General features: G+C 43.3%; 1 protein-coding gene and 1 long non-coding RNA gene across 3 annotated transcripts in view; one reads left to right on the top strand and one right to left on the bottom strand.

Annotated features, from left to right (window-relative positions):
* Positions 1 to 2196, bottom strand: part of ZEB2 (zinc finger E-box binding homeobox 2) — a 115425-nt gene extending 113229 nt beyond the window's left edge. Inside the window, exon 1 of one of the 2 annotated variants that reach the window (XM_051622752.1) lies at positions 2107 to 2196. The gene's annotated coding sequence lies outside the window, so the exon portion shown is untranslated. The remainder of the gene's footprint in view (positions 1 to 2106) is intronic. The other variant, XM_051622753.1, reaches the window with a different exon arrangement.
* On the top strand, positions 1498 to 3984 carry LOC127386161 (uncharacterized). Its single transcript, XR_007889825.1, has 4 exons — positions 1498 to 1581; positions 1743 to 2269; positions 2374 to 2444; positions 3452 to 3984. It is a non-coding gene; the product is annotated as an uncharacterized LOC127386161 (long non-coding RNA).
* The last annotated feature ends 14356 nt before the right edge of the window (positions 3985 to 18340 follow it).

Below are 18340 nucleotides of genomic sequence, written 5' to 3'. Positions count from 1 at the left end.
CCCTCCCCCTAACAACGAGGAGTGTAATTATAAACCTCTGTCACCTTTTTAGTCAGTTTGACGATATTCAGGGTTTCCCCTGCCCCTCAGTTAAACAAAGCCTCACAGTGTCATTTTTTTTTTTTCTTCCCAGAAAAGAAACAGAAATCAAAACTACCGCTGTCAGAGTTTTCAGGCTTTCAGTTGGTTTTATAGATATCTTTTTTGTTTGGTTTGTTGTTGGGTTTTTTGTTGTTGTTTCTTGTTTTTTTAAACTTGCAAACTTTTGGACCTACTGTGTGTGTGCCTGTGTGCTCGGGCTGTGCAGGAGGCTCTATCTGTCAAAGGGAGAGGGCAGGAGCATTTGGTTTGCTGCAAGAACGCTCCTGAAACTCAGTCCATCTCCAAGAAGATGCTGTAGCTTTAAAGATGCTTTGACTTGAGGATTAGTTTAAACAGGGGGCTATAAAAGATGTAACAGATGCAAACTGTAAAACAAGGACAATTAACCCTTGCTCTTCTGAGCAGGATCCCCCCTCGCCTTCGCATCTATTGTCTTCTCCTGCACTGGGAGTTTTACAAAAACCCTAAAAAATTATTACCTGCCTCAACAAATTTTTCATTTTTTAATTTTTTTTTTTCATCAAAGTGTTTTGTTTTTTTCCTCTCTTTTATCTTTTTCCATCTTCTCCTCTCTCTCTCTTTTTTTATTTTTTTTTTTTTTCCCCCTTCTCTGGTGTCTTTTTACTTTGCTGAAGCTTCACACCAGGACTGAGCAGTGAAGTGTCTTGCTGCTAGGTCTTTTTATGCTGTCTGAACTCACTTTTCAAGCGTCTGCGGTTTTAAAACCTGCTTGGCTAAAAAAATATAAATAAATAAAATAAATATAAATCTCTTAGCAGGTTAGAGGATGGGAATATTGAGAGAGTGTGTGCAGGGTCAGCATGTTTATTCGCACTCTCCTGCTTGGGATTCCGCCTGGACAGAGGGAATTGGTGGCTCTGTGGATGTGGATGCATGTGGCGGAGGAAGAGGTTGAGAATTGTGCTAGAAACTTCAGTATTTGCCAGTTATTCCCGTTCTTGGAAGTGGGCAATGATGGCATCACTGTGTCAGATCTACCAGGAGATGTGGAGGAGAGGGCAGGATAGGAACTGAGGCAAGCCCGGACCCTCAGCCTGCCTCGGCAATTGGCGTTTTAATGCAAAACGACCACTGGTGAATTGTTTTAAATGGGTTTCACTACCTTCCCTGCTCTTCAGCCTCCCTCAAAAAGTTGTCAATAATATTAAACCTCCAGATCTCGACAACACTTTTCTTCCCAGAGGACTGGCTGGCTTTTATATGTAAAATATTTGCCTTTTGGTAAACGACTTTAAACTTCCAGTCAGTACTTTCACTTCTTGCTTCAGGATCCCAGAAACTAAGGTGTAACTTCACAAATTAAAATAAAGAAATGAAACTGACTATGCAGACAAAACAGCAAAACTTTCTGTTTGGGGAAAACACATCCTTGGCCGGGGAGCCCTGCCCGGGGCTGGGGCTCCAGCGGTGCCCGGCCGGGCTGGCTCTGCAGGCTCAGGGCTTGCAAAGCATTAACAGGTACCTGCAAACTTTCCGACCTAAGATGTGATACCTGAAAAACAAAGAGCAGGAGGTGGGTGGGGGGGATTTCTTTTTGTCTGTTTATTTTGTTTTATTTTTTATTATTCTGATTTTTTATAAAAATATTTTTTAATTTTTTTATTTTTTTTTTTTTGCAGGAGGACGAAGTTCCTTCCTAGCACTAAAACTTCTGCTGCTGCCTTGTAAAAGGCACCTCCCGTACCTGGCTGACAGGTAAGAGGAGTAGGGGTGGTGATGGCACAGCCCTGAGAGCCCCGAAACTGCTCACCCCTTCCCGGAGCGACACCGGTGTGACTTCAGGTTTCGGTTTAAAACATTAAAATAAAAGGAGAGAATTTTCGCCCCAAGTATAAGCAAGCCAGAAAGAAGCCAAAAGGCTGAAAAATAAAATGCTATCGAAATTAAATAAGCCCGCTAGAGCGTGAGGTGGTGTGATAAAAAAGGAGGGGAGGAAAAAAAAAAAAAAAAAGGAGAGAAAATGGAACTAAATTCCGAACCTACCTGCGAAGTCTTGTTTGTAGTTTTGGCCAGAAATGGTGAGAAGAAAAAGCATGAAGAAGCCGCGAAGTGGAGGAGAAAAGGTGAAGGGAGATGCAGCTCCTGGAGAAATTGTAAAAAAGCCTTGCAAAGAGTTGTCGGAAGGACCGTTATTCCTGCTGGGCAGGTTAGGACTGATCTCTTTCTGCCACTCCAGGAAACACAAACCTGGGGACGGACTGACGTGTTACGCCTCTTCTAATGACATTTTTTTCTTTTTCTTTTCTGTAGGAGCGAGAGGAGAGACCCTGAAACACACGCCACCTATCTTTGTGGGGAGGGATAATTGAAGAGCACCAAACGTGAGCATCATGTGGAAACGTGATCGCCAAGTTTCTCTGTGGGAAAGGATCTGGGATAGATTATACCTTGAAGTCTCCGCGAACGCTTTAGCGGCAGAAATGCAATTCCACCTCCTCCCGCCCGCCCCCCGCCCCGCGCCCGCCCCCCGCCCCGCCGCTCCGCGCCTTTCCGCGCCGCTCCGCCGCTTTCACCCCGCCGCGGCGCTCCGCGGAAACTCACCGCGCCCCGTCACCGCATCGCCCTCTCCGGGGGGCCCCCCGCCCCGACTGCATCCTTTGCCCCCAGGGGTGCATCCCTGTTCCCCTCTCCCTGCAGCGCATCCCTGCTCTCCCCCCCTCCAGGCTCATCTCCTCTCCCCCCGGGATGCACCCTTGCTTCCCCCGACCCGCATCTTCTGCCCTCCTACACCTCCGGGGTGCGTGTGTTGCCCCCTGCCCTCCCCCCCCCCCCCTCCACCCCCCGCCTGCATCCCTGTCTCTTCCCCCGGCGGGATCCCCCGCCCCCAGGCGAGATCTGTGACGGATCCCTCCCCTCTCCCGGCAGGATCCCGCCGGATCCCCTGCCCCCAGGCTGGATCCCTGCCGCTCGTCCCCCTCCCATCCCCAGGCGGGATCCCTGGCCCCCCTCCCCCGCCTCGGGAGGGATCCCCCCCGCCTTGCCCGCCCGCAGAGCCGGCCGGTGGTCACATCCTGCGCCCGGCGCCCAGCACCGTCCCGGCTCCCAGCCCCTCTCCGAGCTCTCGTCTTTTGCGGAGGGGAAAACTTACCCTAACATCAAGCCTAGAAACTAAACTCTGTTCGGGCACTGACTGACTCCTGCTCGTTTTGGCGCTGTTTTATTTTTATCCTTAACGCGTTTCTTACGGGGCTTTTTTTTTCTCTCCCCTCCTTTCATTTCAGCACACATCCAGGTTATTTGAATAGTCAGCTAAATCTGAGGGAAAAAAAAAAAAGAAACAACAACCCAAACGTGCTGAGATCTTACAGTCTATCTGTTTTGTTCACAGATAGGGATCAGGGGTGAGATGGGCTCTTCCTGGCTCTGCTTTCCCTTGGAAGTAGCTGGATGGGCAGAGAGACAACGCGGACGAGTAACGCGTGGGACTGAACTTCAGGGAGGTTACAAGTTTTTCACCTCTTTCAAGTATTAAAATTAAAATAAAATTACATCTAGAAAAAAAAAAAAGGGGAAAGAAAAAAAAAAAAAAGGAGAAACCCAGACTCCACCTTTGCACTGAAGGGATTGGTTATGCAAATATGGAAGGGGTTTCCTGGCAAATACAGCTTTCTACTGTATGGTTAATTAAATCATCACTCAAAAGCCTTCCAATGTGACGCTTCTGTCGTAATCCAATCAGGTTACGTAGGTCCTAAACAAGAAAGATATTTTCCACATCTGGAAGTCAGCAATTTAGCAAGTACTGCACATTATTAACCAATTCAGAGCCCACTTCCCAGGGGGATTTTTTTTTCCTTTTTTTTTTTTTTTTCTTCTTCTTCTTCTTTTTTTTTTTCTTTTTCGGAGTTTAAGTGTTCTTAACCAATGCTCTGCTGTTTTGTTAATCAAAAAGCCGGTTTACACTGCACGTAATTGAGAACTAATGTCGAAGTAAGTAGAGGCAGCCCGAGCTGGGGATGCTGAGCGAAGGCGTTTATCTGCAAAGGGGACTGATAGGACTGAGCCTCCATCCGCTCATGCCCAACTCCCAGCACAACCCGCAGCCCTTTCTTCCTCTCAAAGAGCTCGAAATAATCTTCAGCGCAAAGATAAACTTCGCATCTTGCCTCCTCGTTCGCTCCTTTCCGAAGGTAAACGTGGGGCTGTGTTAAAGAGCTGCGAACCAATTTCCCTCCTCTGACAAGAGTTACATCTGTTACAGCACTTCTGATTTTTTTAATGATTTTTTTTTTTTCCTCCCTCTCCCGAAGAAAACTGAAACAAACGCTACACTGATCCGACACTACACTTTTACTTACGTTAAGCTAAGATAAACTGCTCTTGAACTGTGTGCACTGAACATGTGCCTAAAGCAAGGGCTGGAGTGCGAGCCACAGGCAGAAGCGACTGCCCTCCAAAATGCTCCTGACCGGAGAACACCTTCCTGATGATTAAGCACCGCGAAGGAAGGAAGGAGACACCCCCCCCCTTCCTGCCCCCCAATGGGTCTTTGCAGCTCATCAGAGATTTTATTGGGAAATTTGTTTGTTTGTTTGTTTCGGTCATTTGTGGGTGGGATGGGAGCGGGTGTCCCTGTGCCACGCAGGGCAGAAGCAGCGCAGGGCGCAGGGGGGGGATCCGGGCAGAGACGGAGGGGACTGGAGACCCCCGACTGCGAGGAGAGGTCTTGGAGAAACAGGCACCCAATCCCCCCCCGTCCGGGTCTCCATCCCTGAGCTGCACGTCGGTGCGCGGCAGGCGGAGAGGGGTAGGCAGCTTGCGCGCTGCCTGCGCGCTGCCTGCGCGGGGTGTCGCGGGGCCCTGGCTGCTCCGGGAGAAGGAGGGTGCGCCAGGGCTGCCAGACACGGAGCGGCTTAAAGCAAAGCTGCCTGCAGACCGATATCCCCGAAACCATAATTATGCAAAGGTGGGAACGAGCTTCTCCGATTTTTTAAATTATTATTCGTATTATTTATATTTTTTCCCCTGGTCTGAGTTATCTTGACTTCGCTAGAAGTTTTGTTGCCGCTATTCACTAAATGCCGACATCATTGTCTTGCAGGATGCATGACTTGTCCATGCCTAAAGATACCTGTAGCTCAGAGACGTGTCAAACACACACACGAAGTGATGGTACCTTAATGAAATATATAGCACAGTGCAAATATCCTGAAATCAGATTCAAGTATTATTAATTTAACTTAGAACCTCTCAGATCCAGAAGACACTGCTTATAAATCAAGGCAGTTCTGGAAACTCCTTAAAGAGCTAAACTGAATTTAGATGCATATGATAAAAAGAAAGAAAAAGAAAAAAGTGAATGTTAATTACTGACTCCCTCGACTTCCAGTTATCCATGTTTTATATGAGAGAAAAAAAGGACAAATATCAAAAAACAACCGACAAGTTCTCAAAATAAATGAATCCCATTACATATGTCTTAAATACTGTTCATACATTTCCAGATTACAAAAGGGGAGGATGAACCAGAGATTAAGAGCAGCTGCAGCCTAACCTGCCATAGGCAGGGGTGCCATCGATGGTATATCATTAAAATATATATCTGCAGCGACACTAAAAAAAACCCAACCACCCCTCAGACCGTGTGATGCTGCTCAAGGGCTTTAAGGAACATGTTGGTATTGTCAGATAACCCCTATTCATAATTTTGCAGGCTGTTCTTTCAGCCCTCAATCTCACAGTTTCTCCAGCTCTGAAGTGCTTCAGCAGGGTTTGCATCGGAGCGATAAACTGCTCTGATCTCCTCAGGAGTGGCAGAACACCCAGCCTCATTAGATGTTATTTTAATGTAGGTATGTGGAGGTGTGGGTTGGTCGGTGTTGGGTTTTAAAAAATTCTGAGACACTGGACACAAACATTTAGCAATCAGCTAAACCCTTCTGAGATGGATTTTAACCTTAATCCAGGCGATGATTTCCTGCCCTGCTCTGAACTAAGAGCAGGCGTGCAGCTTCTTTAGGAGATGGAAATGATGACAGACTACAGACCCTGCCTTTCTTTATTGGGGTGGTGCTGGCTGCCCCACTCCCAGCCCCTTCCCTGTCACCATCCCCATGCACACTCCATGTCTTGCTCTATTTTAAGCTTTTGCAAAAACGCCCCCCCCCACACCCCATCAGTTGAAAATGAAGCAGACCCCAAATATCCTCACAAACCCCAGCTCTCTCCTTGCCTAAGGTGCCTGGTGCTGTGTCTTGGAAATGGTTTTAGGGGCAGTTCTCTGGGTACAGGCTTTCTCCTTTTTCCTCCAGTTTTCCTGCATGGAAATGCAGAGAGGTGAGATGGGAACAGTCAGGTGGCCCTGATGCACACCTGCCCGAGTGATGTCATGGGTGATGCTGGCTGCCTCCTCCACCTCACTGAGTTTCCCTTTGTCCACCCAAATCCATCGTGGTGAAGGTAACCCCCATGGAAATAACACCATGTTCCTCCCATTCCTGAGTGGGAATGTAGCTGCTGCCGGCAACTTGTTACCATGAGAAAGGGGCTGTGCAGGGACAGACCCCCCAAGACTGCCCCGGGCACCTGGGTATGACAGGCAGGGAAGGGGACCAGCCACCAAGGGGGGGCTGCAGGACACAGGCTCTGGAGGACCTGGGCCTTATGCTGAGACCTTCTGCCATCATGGCTTTGTGGGGACCTGGAGAGACAGGCTGATGGGATGATTCACGGCCTTATTTATCTCAGTGTGTTTGCTGTTTCCCTGGCACATGATCAGTAGCAGAGAGCACATTTTCTTGCCCACATGGAAGAAGGAAAACTGGGGGAATATCATTAAAGATGCTCTAGCTGACAGATTTCAACTAATACGTTATAAAGGTTGGTGAATACAAAGGTTTAATACCTCTAAAAACATGTTGGCTACATCGAGGTTTTCACTTCAGGTCCTCCATAGCCAGGAGTCTCCAATATATTCAAGGTCAGCCTGGATGAGGCCCTGAGCAACATGATCTAGTTGAAGATGTCCCTGCTCACTGCAGGGGGTTTGGACTAGGTGACCTTTAAAGGCCCCTTCCAACCCGAAGTAGTCTGTGATGATTCCATTAATTTTCCCCCCAAACTGTTAAACCCTTCCTGCATGAGGGATTAAACAGCCCTGTGCAGGGGAGCCAGTCGAGATGTGCCCAGTGGCAGCCAAGCCTGTGGAGAGCATTCTTCCCCAAGCCCTGCTCTGCCTGGGGAGTGGCTGCTGCAAGCCTGGGACTCTGTGGGTCTGCACAGATCCCTGGGGTGCAGAAGCTGCCCTTGCCATGGGAAAAGTTTCTGAGGTTGCAGAGAAATCCCAAACCTAAACAAACAAACAAAATAAATAATGCCTAGAGCAGATTATCTTCCACAATCACCTCTGGTGGTAGAAGATAGGACAGGCCGGAATAATTTTTCTGAGTGGGGAAAGCCCTGTGTGGCTCCAAGGTCCTGTTGGATACTTTTGCTCGATACAGGTGTCCCTATAAACCGAGATTTAGAGAGCAAAACCTTTCTTTTTTTCTTTTTTTCCTCCCTATTTCCACATGGAGGAGAGGGCAATGAGGAAAGGAAGAAAGGGCCAGAGAATGACTCTTCCCACCACCTGCTGATGAAGTATTTGGGAAGAAACCTTTTGAATCAACATTCCCAAAGTTTTCAAACTCCTCTGGAGAAAACTCATGTAGGGATAGAATAGGAGCCAAAAGCAAGGGGAAAAAAAAATTGTCTGGCTTTAATTTATCAATCCCTGGGCATTTCTAACATGGAAATCTCACTAATATTTAATCTTGTGTGAGCCCCTGCATGGTAAAAGTGAATCTCCTTTGTATGTTTTTGTTAATTTTGTCATAAAGTAACTTCTGATGGCCTAGAGCTGCTCAGCTTCCATCTACAAGATATGTCTGCCTGTCTGTGGTAAGAGAAGAGCACCCACAGGACCCAAACCTGCTTCTCACAACAAGCAGAGGGGAGCAAGTGGCCCTGGCAGCTGGGAGAGGCACCTTCTAGTTGCTGTCCCACACCATCAGATGGAGATGGTTTTCCTTCACTCCTGGGATCAAGGCTGAGTTTGGACACATTTCTTGGCTCAGTTGGCAGTGATTTAAATTCGCTGCTCACTTTTGTTTATAGTTGGTTGTTTACTTTGTTGAATTTTTAAAAACTTGTTAGAATGCAATTGAACACAGATTCAACAGTATTTAGGCTTGAAAAATAAAGATGCATTAGAAAGATGCCTATTATGCTTCAGAATTATTAATTGACATTTTTATGATGAATAATTAATCATTTGAATAATTTTCGTATCTCTGATCTGAACACATATTTGCATATCTAATGTCTGATTTTAAATGTGGTTTCTTTAGTTGCATTCTCCCAGGACAAAGACATGAAGTAAGTAACATCTTAATGCAAAACTTTTTTTCTTTGCAGTTGTAAAAGTATGTTTATTGAAATGTGAGTTTCTATCTAGTTATGAAGCTGTTCATAATCTATGCATGGCATATATGCATTAATAAGGCACTGTAAATTTTGGATGTGAGCACATGTAGGCCTCTTTTTCTTAAATACAGTGATAAGGTTTCCTGCAATACACAGACGTTACTTAAAACCATGAGGGGTTAAGCTAGGAAACCAAAAAGACATATCTCAGATATGCAGTGTTCCCTTCTTGTTTGTATGACATTTAGTGAGAAGACCGAAGATTGTTCTAATTTCAGGTGTTTAAAACATTGAGAACTTTTAATGTTATTTTTTTTTACTGTGGTGTCCCAGTGAGAAGACAACAGTGTTTTCTTGTTCTGTTTTAATATACCTAAATCATAGTCCTCCTGACCCCTCCTTGTTCATAGCTGGTGGTGATAAAGGAAGAACATGAGCTGCAGAGCAGTTATAAGTTGGTCAGCAGAGAGGTGCAAGTGCTGGTGCTTGTTGTGCAACCCTGCTCGGTGCTGGGCTGGTACGAGCAAGGCTCAGCCACAGGGGAACAGAAAGGAGGAAGGGGCAGCTGGACAAAACCATAACCTCAAAGGTAGAAAAAAAAAAATGAAATAAAGCAATTAAAGGATTTGGTTTTGCTCCACTGGTTAATTATTGTAGTAGCACTGCCCAACTGTGACCTAAGGAGATGCCTTCGCTTATGCCAGGTCTGGATTTGGTGTATTAAGAAATAAAAGCTTGTAAAAATTTTTATTTAGTGGCAAATTTAAATGTACAGGGGTCAGAATATTTTGAATACTGATTATTGGCTCCTTGTTGTCATACTGAGGAACCAGAGCAATAGAAGCTTTAGAAATTGATTCAGTACAGTTTATGTTTAACAGATTAAAGAAATTACACTGAAATGGAGGCACAAATACACGGTGCTGTTTGAACTTTCTTAGTGCCATTTATAGAAGGAAGACAGTATGTGTGAAATGTAAAACTAAAATAAAAACTTTTAATCTCTATTTATTTATTTTTTCTTACCAGGTAGTAAAAAATATGCCCCAAAGATGCCTTTTATTTTGTTTTATGGTGGAAGTATATTATATAGACTATGGTAATCTAGTGGGCAATATCTGACAGACAGATACTGTCGAAAGAAACTGTGAAATGTAGTTCTCAGAACAGGCTGGAGTTATATTGAATAGGATGTTTAGCAGTTGCATATGCTCAGTGATAAAAGATTTATTTTATTATTTCTTTTTCTCTTTCCTTTTTTTTTTTGTGTGCTCCTAGTGGGGGGTTGAATTTGTAAGAGCAAGAGCAGGAAACTTCAGCAATGCTTGCAACACAGAGTATCCTGTGCTGAGCCCAGTGCCAGGACCTACCATGGCTTTGGCCATCAGGGTGGTGGCAACAGCAGCAAGCTGTCTGCAAAGGGACAAGCTGGGAACTGGGTTTAAACCTTTACTTTTTGGTTCTGAAAGCAGGAGTGAGAACAAACATCCCTGAGATGCACCCATGCTTGTTTGCAAAGAGGGAGATCCCTTGTGGGGCAGAAGGAGCAGCAGTAGTGCAGGGGTGATGGCAACCAGTGATGAGAACATGGGCCAAAGGTCCTCAGATGTTGAGCCTTGGTGAAGCTGACAGATAATTTTGCGGTGGATTTATTAACCTGGAAAATTGAGATTTGCTTGTTTGTTTGCTTGTTTATTTTTTAACCAGGCTGAAAGGTGAATAGGAACGGTATAATTATGGAGTAGTCCTTGTTCTGCCTCTTCGGGACTAGATTCAATTTACTTTTCCCTGGATTTCTTAGTGTCTCATTATTTCCCCCCTGACTACTGATTAAGCTAATAGAGGTGAAGGTATTGGCAGGAACATGGGTGCAAAGCTGACATTTTGAGGGCCATCCAAAAATTTCAGAGTTGATCAGCTGCCCCAACTAATTCTTATCACCGCTGCAGGGAAGACATTTTTTGCCTCTCTCTGACTTCAGGAGCTTACTTAAAACCTGCAGAATCATAAGGATGACAAACACATTTAGAAAAGCCCAAATGATTTGAAACAGTTAGGTACTGTAGCACAGCTTTCAAAGACATTCCGTGGGTACAGAATTGCCCAGTATCTGGAGAACTGCAGCTGTTCTGCCGGTGGCTGCTGCCTGCAGTAGATACCAGGGGAAGCCCAGGCACACGTCCCACCGACCGTTGCACACCTAAACTGCAGATTTACTCATGAACTGGCAGATGTTCCCTTCTTCAGGGGTGGCATTGGACTTGTCAGTTCTTCTGTTTGCTTCCCTCTGACTACCAGCATCATCCTCTCTAGGAGGACTTAGAGACTTGGCCAACTGGCCCCTTTCCAAACCTAAATCTTAGACTCTGGGTTATTAGAGCTGTCAAAACCAGGAGACAGCTTTTTTTTTATTTTTTTTTTCCTTGCCGTTAAAGTTTTATCCACATTCTCACTCCTGTCCCAGTTTAGGTTTTAAAAAATATTTCCTGGGAAATCTCCTGACACCTCTCTGGTCGTTTGCTCTGTGATGCTCCAGGTCAGCATCGCATGAAAGGTATTTGAACTAGTCATTTCCCCATACAGATGGTGGTAGGTGCATGTGCACTCCTACCAATGCTTCTTACTGTACTGCTGAAAATTTGCTCCAGGCAGCATCTACACTATTTTAAAACCTTACCATCCTTTTTTTAACACACATCAGCTATCCTGCTTCAAATCTCTGACAAGGATGTGAAAACCGCAGTGTTAGAACAACTGCTGCTCTCTTCTTGGATTCTGACAAGCAACCTTCAACCTGAAACCCTCTAAAAATTGCTATTTTAATAATTTTATATCTTTTTTTTCAAGTTCAGAAGTGAGTACCTCCCCTGTATTCCTTTCTTCTGTTCTGAGACGTTGGAAATGGGTGCAAAAAAATGAATAAGGCTGAATAGGGCAATACTTTTTGGTGTTCACTCAGTGGGTCCACCTGCCAATGGGCCGACCACAAAGAGGTTATGAACGATTCTGATTTCCCAGATTCTGGGCTAGGGAAGAAGCAAAATGGTCTTCAGAATAATTTTGGCAGCCTGGGTTGGGTTTCTGTGAACATTGATGTTCTTGGCTCTCAGGAGTCAAGAACTGCAACTCTGGGTCCCTATCTCCTGTGCCATGATTCAACTGAGCCATGTCCCCCACAGGTGAAGACATTTGCATGGATCCAGCACAGTGCACTTATTAGGAGAGTGATATTCATTATTTGACCTTTAATTTTGCTTGTGGCACGGGCAGCACATGCCACTGAAGCCAGCAGAGATGTGAATAGGCCTTCTATGCACCCCAGAAGATATCAAGAGGGGCAGGGAATGGGATGTTACAACCACTGCACTCAGTGCTAGGGTGGCTGCGTGGAGAAGTGGCTTTGCCTGTGTCAAAGCCTGCCTGGATCTGGCATTCCTTTTTGGAAGGACATTAGCTATCAGTGTGTTCTGGAATTTGGGGGTATGAATGAAGCCACATCTGATATTTAGTGCTGGAAAAAGGATGTGGTTAAAGGTGTGAACAGTGGAGAAAGAGAGGCAAGCTCTTCCCCACACCTCATGGTGAGGAGAGAGAAATATAAAACAGAGACTGAAAAGACTGCAAATATTTGTTCTGATTGTCAGATGTTTCTATAAAATCAGTCGTTACTGAATCACCACTGAAGTTACTGAGCATTTAAATAAGCAGACAGTGAGAAAAACTCAGTCTAATTATATGTTTCATGCCATTTACAGAGGTTTCCAGGGGATTTTCTTTTAATAAAAGTACAGTGCATGAAAAAGGAATAAATCCTACAATTCTGTTATTTACAAATCAACTGCTTCTGCTTCGAGCTGACAGACTTATCCTCCATCTTACACCCTTCTTCTCATCCCAAAATGCACCCAGTACATTGACATTTCTACTAACACTTTTCAATATCTACCTAGTATTTTATACTTGTTATGTTGGTAAGCAAATGGATTAGAAGAAAATAATCACAAAAGCTTAAAAATATTTTTAAAGGTACAGAGGAAAAACCCCACAATGTTGGAAAATGTGCAACGTAGATGTTTCCCAGATGAAGCCTAAAAGTGCCTTTTACATCTTACCCAATTCCTGCAGATTTTATATCAGAAGCCTGGCTGGAGATACGATGTAATCAATTAGTTAAAATTCTCTACTAACATCAAATATAAAACCTTTTGGATGCTTAGTTTTTACCCCCTTCACATTTTATTTCACTGCCACGGCCACTCTGCCCCTTTCTGACTCCAGATTATTTAGTAGTTGATTTTCACATTTGGAGTGTTACACGTCAATCCTCAGCACCAAAACATGCCACTAATGTTTTCTCTGCCACATAATTTCTTGATGTGCCACCGAACCCTGCAGCCCACATCTATGCTTCAGAGAGGGGCAAGTTGTATTGAATCAGGCCCATAACTTGCTCATTGTTTGGGCTCATTTAGAGGTGAAGAAAAAATGAGAAAACCAAGAGGCCACATTTGTTCATTTCCAACTTGGCTGCTGTCATGATACAGGAGTGAGCCAATGGCTTTGGTAATTAACATGCTACATGCAAAGGATTAAAAAAACCAGGAGGAATTTAAATAAAATGTTTTCTCTTGAGTGTGAAAGTACCATCCATGCATCCCACAGGCTACTCGTGCTTTATGAAAGTCTCAGATTTGCCCTGCCAGTCCAAGATGGGCCTCTTTCTTCAGCAGATGTTGTCCATCCAGCCAAACTGCATGATTGTTTTGTGATACGGATATATGTGGACCAGGGACTAAAATAAGGACATTAAACTCCATTTCCTTAAGACATGAGCCAGATTTTAATATTCCAGCTGTCCAGGGGTGAAAGGGTAATGAGGACATGAGGAATTCCTGGACGGGAAAGGGACACTTGGCCCAACCAGTCTGTCCCCCTTCAAGTTTATTACAACACACCTCCCCACGTTGTCAATATATCCTCCAGCTCTGTCTGCCTATATAAACATGTCTGGCTATCTCTTCTCTTCATTAATACTTTGGTTCACTCAGTGGATTTATTTGACATAATGCCCACTATGCTGGGAACTGGGTAGCTCTATGGGAATTTACTGTTTATTCTATGACCTTTTGTTTTTAATTGGCATAATTTTTTTTTCTTTTAAACTCACCAGATACAACCACTACTTCAGTTTTCATCCTAATTATGACAATGTTAATGTTTAGGTCCTTTTTAGAAAGGCTTTGGCTCAGCCTTCATTTATATCAAGCATCTTTAACAGCCGGAAACAACAATTGCTTCCTATCTTACTCCTATTTGAGTCACTGAAGTTGTTTGGAAAAGGTGATCAAAATTGGAATTATTGGAGAAAAACTATCATGCTCCTTGTGCCATAACAGTTATTTTGATTTGCTGGAGTGTCCCTATCACACTTTATTTATACTGAATTGGCATTGATTCAAAATTGATGTTTGACAGATTCAGTACAATTTTTAAGGTGGAGCAGGACTTTGGGTAGTCAAGTATTAACTTCTAATGATCTCCTAAAGTCAAGCAATAGCTTTGAAGGCCGGTGGGAAGAAAAAAACACCCAGGGCACCAGCGATGTTACAAAGATTTCTAACTGCTAACTGGTCTTCATTTATTAAAAACTATCTCCCTTTAAATTTTTTGCTCACAAAGTTGAGAGTGAATTAGCATACAGATGCTTCCTCAGAATGCAGACATTTTAAAAAACCTGGGTTTTTCTCTTCCTCTGAGGCAACTCAAAGGAGAATGTCATTAGAGATCTCAACACAAACATGGGGAAAGAGGCACCAGTCACAAATAAACCTCCGTGATTTTGAAATGTCAAAGACCAATTGTCTGCTGAAACAAAAATACTTTGGGTGAAGTATAAAGTGGGAAGCAGGCAAAGTAGATTGTTATGATGCAAGATTGAGAAGACTTTTAAATTTGTTGTTTAAGTGCCTTGAAATCTCAGGGGACCAATATGATTATTATTATTTCTGACATCTAGCTCTACTCTCTTGTTAAGGGAAACATTTTGTCTTTACCATGAATAGAAGGTTTGATATTTGTGGTGTTGTTTTTTTCTTCTTTTAGTATTTTCCCCTGAAAAAAGAGGCACTGCTAGTAGAGATTATTTAAGGGAACAAATTCTGCACCCTGTTGAGAAACTCTGAGGTTTTATTCAGGAACTAAGATGGCAGCACTGGGTGGACAGGGAACTTTGAGAAAATTTGAAACAGAAGAAAAAGAAGAAACCTCTTGGTTTCAGGCAAGGTGAAGAAACAGTTAGGACAGAGATGAAAACAAAGGCCTGTAGCTGGTGAAAACCAAATAAATGAGTACACAGTGTCTAAGAGGCACAAAAAACTTCAGGTTTATATTCAGGTTCTACAGTGATTAAGAAAACCCTATAGAAGACTAAAAAAAAAAATTACTGTTGAATTTGGAGGATGGAATCCAACTTTATTGATCCAAAGAGGAACTGAAAAGACTACTTTGGACCTAGGTGGGATTGCTGTGGGCCATGAGAGATGTAAAAGACATTTCACATGGCAACCATGGGGTTGTAAGAGCCCAGGGCTTAAAACCTTGGTGTTTTTTATTCCTTGTCTAAAGGTTTTTACAGAAGTTGAAGTTAGTGAGTGACTGCCACAATGTCAGACTGCTCTTTTGTGAGGGTCCTTGCATGAGAATAATAAAGAAAATAATTGGTAAAAAAGGTATAATAATAAGCTGAAATTTTTATCTTTGCACAGTTCTGGTAAATCCTCATGAGGCCGAATCCTTTTGGTCTGACTGTTGAAAGATGGTGCAAGTAGCGAAGTAGATATGACTATAAAGCCAACAGAGCTTGGTTCTAGTGTTGGACAAGTTGATTGAAGTAACATGGATATAAAAGTCAAGAAAAGTAATAGAACCCATTCTTAACTAATGCTGTATTTTTTATTAAGTACCTGGTTCAATTCTGTGTGGTAATTTAATCTCATTTTTTCATTCCAATTCACTGGAGGATACAGCCTTCTGACAGGTGAAAGGCCCAACCACTGGACTTCAGAGTCCTGTTCTTGCTTTCTTTGCCTCTGTGCCATCTTCCTTTCACAGTCCTGGTCCCTGGGGAAGGAGCCCTGAGGCTTTTGCCCTGTCCCTCGGTGTGCTGGTTACACTGGGTTATGCAGGACAGGTCTGTCACCCTTGGGGCAGAAAGAGACTGGCAGTGCTTCAGAACTGCACAGGGCTTGGATCCAAGGGAAACAGGAGTAGCTTTGTTGTCTGACCCTTGCAATAAATACATAAGGTAACCAACCCTGGGATAAAAGGTCTTACCCAACACTTATCCATTAATTTGGAGCATAAGAAACTGTTTTTGTTTTTTAATTTCAAAAGATTTTTTAATCCCCTCTAAACTTCCCATCTCCTAAGGATTAAAAAGCTCAAATCATCCTCTTGTCTATTCCTTCCCTATTCTTGGCATCCTGGTTCCTCCATTAGCTCTCCCTCTCTCTCCAAGCAGTACCCAGGTCTCCTCTTTCCCTTGTCTAGCACCCTCCACTATTTTTCCACCTCAATGCCCACCTGAAGCATGTTTTCACATTCTCCACCCCATCAGAAAAACCTGTTTACTTTGCTCTGTCAGCTCTCTGCTCCAGCACCAGCATCACATTCCTGATGGAGCTGATGCAGCATGTGCTGGTGAGCTGGATCTTGCATTTCTAACTGGTGTTAACAATGATTGTTGCTTAGAGCCCCTGTAACTTTTAGATCCCGGGCGCATTTTGATACCTTACCTTTGATATTCTGATTTAATTCTTTTACATAGATCAGAGACAAGACAAGCTCCTAACCTGACCAAAGCACTCTCCTCTATTGACTGCCAAGCTCTAAGTCGTTGGGTGAATGCTGTTTCCAGACTGTTATCAGTTCATTAAAGTTTGTTATCATTTGTGCTGTAGCTCTGTACCTTGCTGGTAATCTCCAGTGTAGGATCTTATCTAACACTCTTTTGAAAGTCTAGGCACATTGTATACCATCCACAGTATTTTTCTGGTCTACCTTGGCAGGGATATCTTTGAAGAATTCCAACAAATTATTTGAGCGAGATTTCCTGCTCACAAATCCACCTTGGTTGACTCTACTCAGATGAGGATTTTCAGCACATTCCCTCACTAAACCCTGTAAACCCATTCCTATTCTGGTTTTCACAGCTATAAATTCTGTTAACTTGTTTATATTCTGATTTTTTTAAAATATTGTATATGCATGTATTCCTCTGCATATGCATGTGTACACAAACGTGTGTATATGTAATGGAGATTATATTGAAGTATATTGGGCTTTAAAACTGAATATGTTAAAATAGTTAATGCAGCATAAAATGCAAAGGATAGCGTTAGGGACAGATCTTTGGCTGGAGTAAATGAATTTGACTTTGAATACATTTTGCTAACTTAAATGGTGTTAACTTGATTTATGTGAGCTGAGGAGTTAACCCTTATGCATTGCACTTAGTTTACTTCAGTGCCAAGAGATCAAAATGATTGTTGGGATGCTCCTTAACTTCTCTGAATTATTGCAGATCTCTACCCACTTCTTTGGCTCAAGAAGTGTATTTTTATTTGCTGTTGCAACAGTAATTCTTACTGTTTTATTAAATTATACGTATTATACAATGTTTTGTTTCAGATTAGTAATTTCTTATGCTTCATTTCTCCATTACTTGACTATTTTAAGATGTTTACTGTCCTTCTCAGCTTTTTGTTCTCATCCTCATCTAGAGATCTTTCTATGACAATGATGAACCTGGCAATTTCTAGTAGATACACTAAGTGATTAATACTAGATTCATGCTTAGCTTGATTGTAATATTGGAAGGGTAACATTTTACACAGGAAATAGTCCCTCCTCTTGAAACCAAATGAAACATTTAAGACTAAAAGAAATGAAATTTGTAGAATCAGTTCTTAATAGACCTGTTTAACTGGTGCTGTAGTTGAGGTGCCATTGTCCTCCATAAACAGGGCTCTCAGGCTCTCTGCCTCCTGCAGTGTCTGGGTCTCTCTGCTGATGTGTCATGATATTATAATGCAAAAACTATTGTCTGGCTTATAAATTATGGTGAGGAGCAAGCAGTGGAGCAGTGTGGTTATAGTTCCAAACAAAAACATGTTTTCATGGAAAAGAAAAATCTTAATTTTCTCCAAGGTTGGGGTTTTTTAAACGAGAACTGGGTTTTGCCTCGAAATATTAATTTAATGAAAAGAATTAATCTTTATTTTTTTAATCAATGAGAAAGAAAGTCTAATAGGAAAGGTTTTGACCAACCTGGGACAACCCTATTCTCACCTGTGGCAGAAACATAAGATGTTTATCCTTAGACACTCTGGGTCTAAGAGAATTGAGCTTTCTGTACAAGCCAAGGGAAGAGCTAGACAGAATGGCATTAGTTTAAGCCAGGAAGACTCTGGGTGCACCACAGGCTCTGTGTGCTTTACCCAGCAGTCTGGGAACATGGCAAACCCGGTGGTGTTCCCTAACCTGCACCCCACCAGGGCTAGACACCTTTCTGTCAATGGCAGAAGAGAAGTCTGCAGTGGTGAAGGAAGCATCAGCTGCTGGTGTTTGCATTCACATGAGAAGCTGGGGATGAAACTGTGTCCAGGCCATGGGAAAAACCCAGTCAATTTGAACATCGATCTGATGGAGACCTAAAACATGAAGACATCGGCCTCATCAAGCTTCAGTGGTTGCTCCTTGCTCCTCTTGTCACAGCTCTTCTACCCTGGGGGAGAAATGGATTCTAAGTACC

The sequence above is a fragment of the Apus apus genome, chromosome 6, assembly GCF_020740795.1.
Source record: "Apus apus isolate bApuApu2 chromosome 6, bApuApu2.pri.cur, whole genome shotgun sequence".
Lineage (NCBI taxonomy): Eukaryota > Metazoa > Chordata > Aves > Apodiformes > Apodidae > Apus > Apus apus.
The sequence above is the reverse complement of the archived record's forward strand: the minus strand, read 5'-3'. Positions and strand labels throughout refer to the sequence as shown.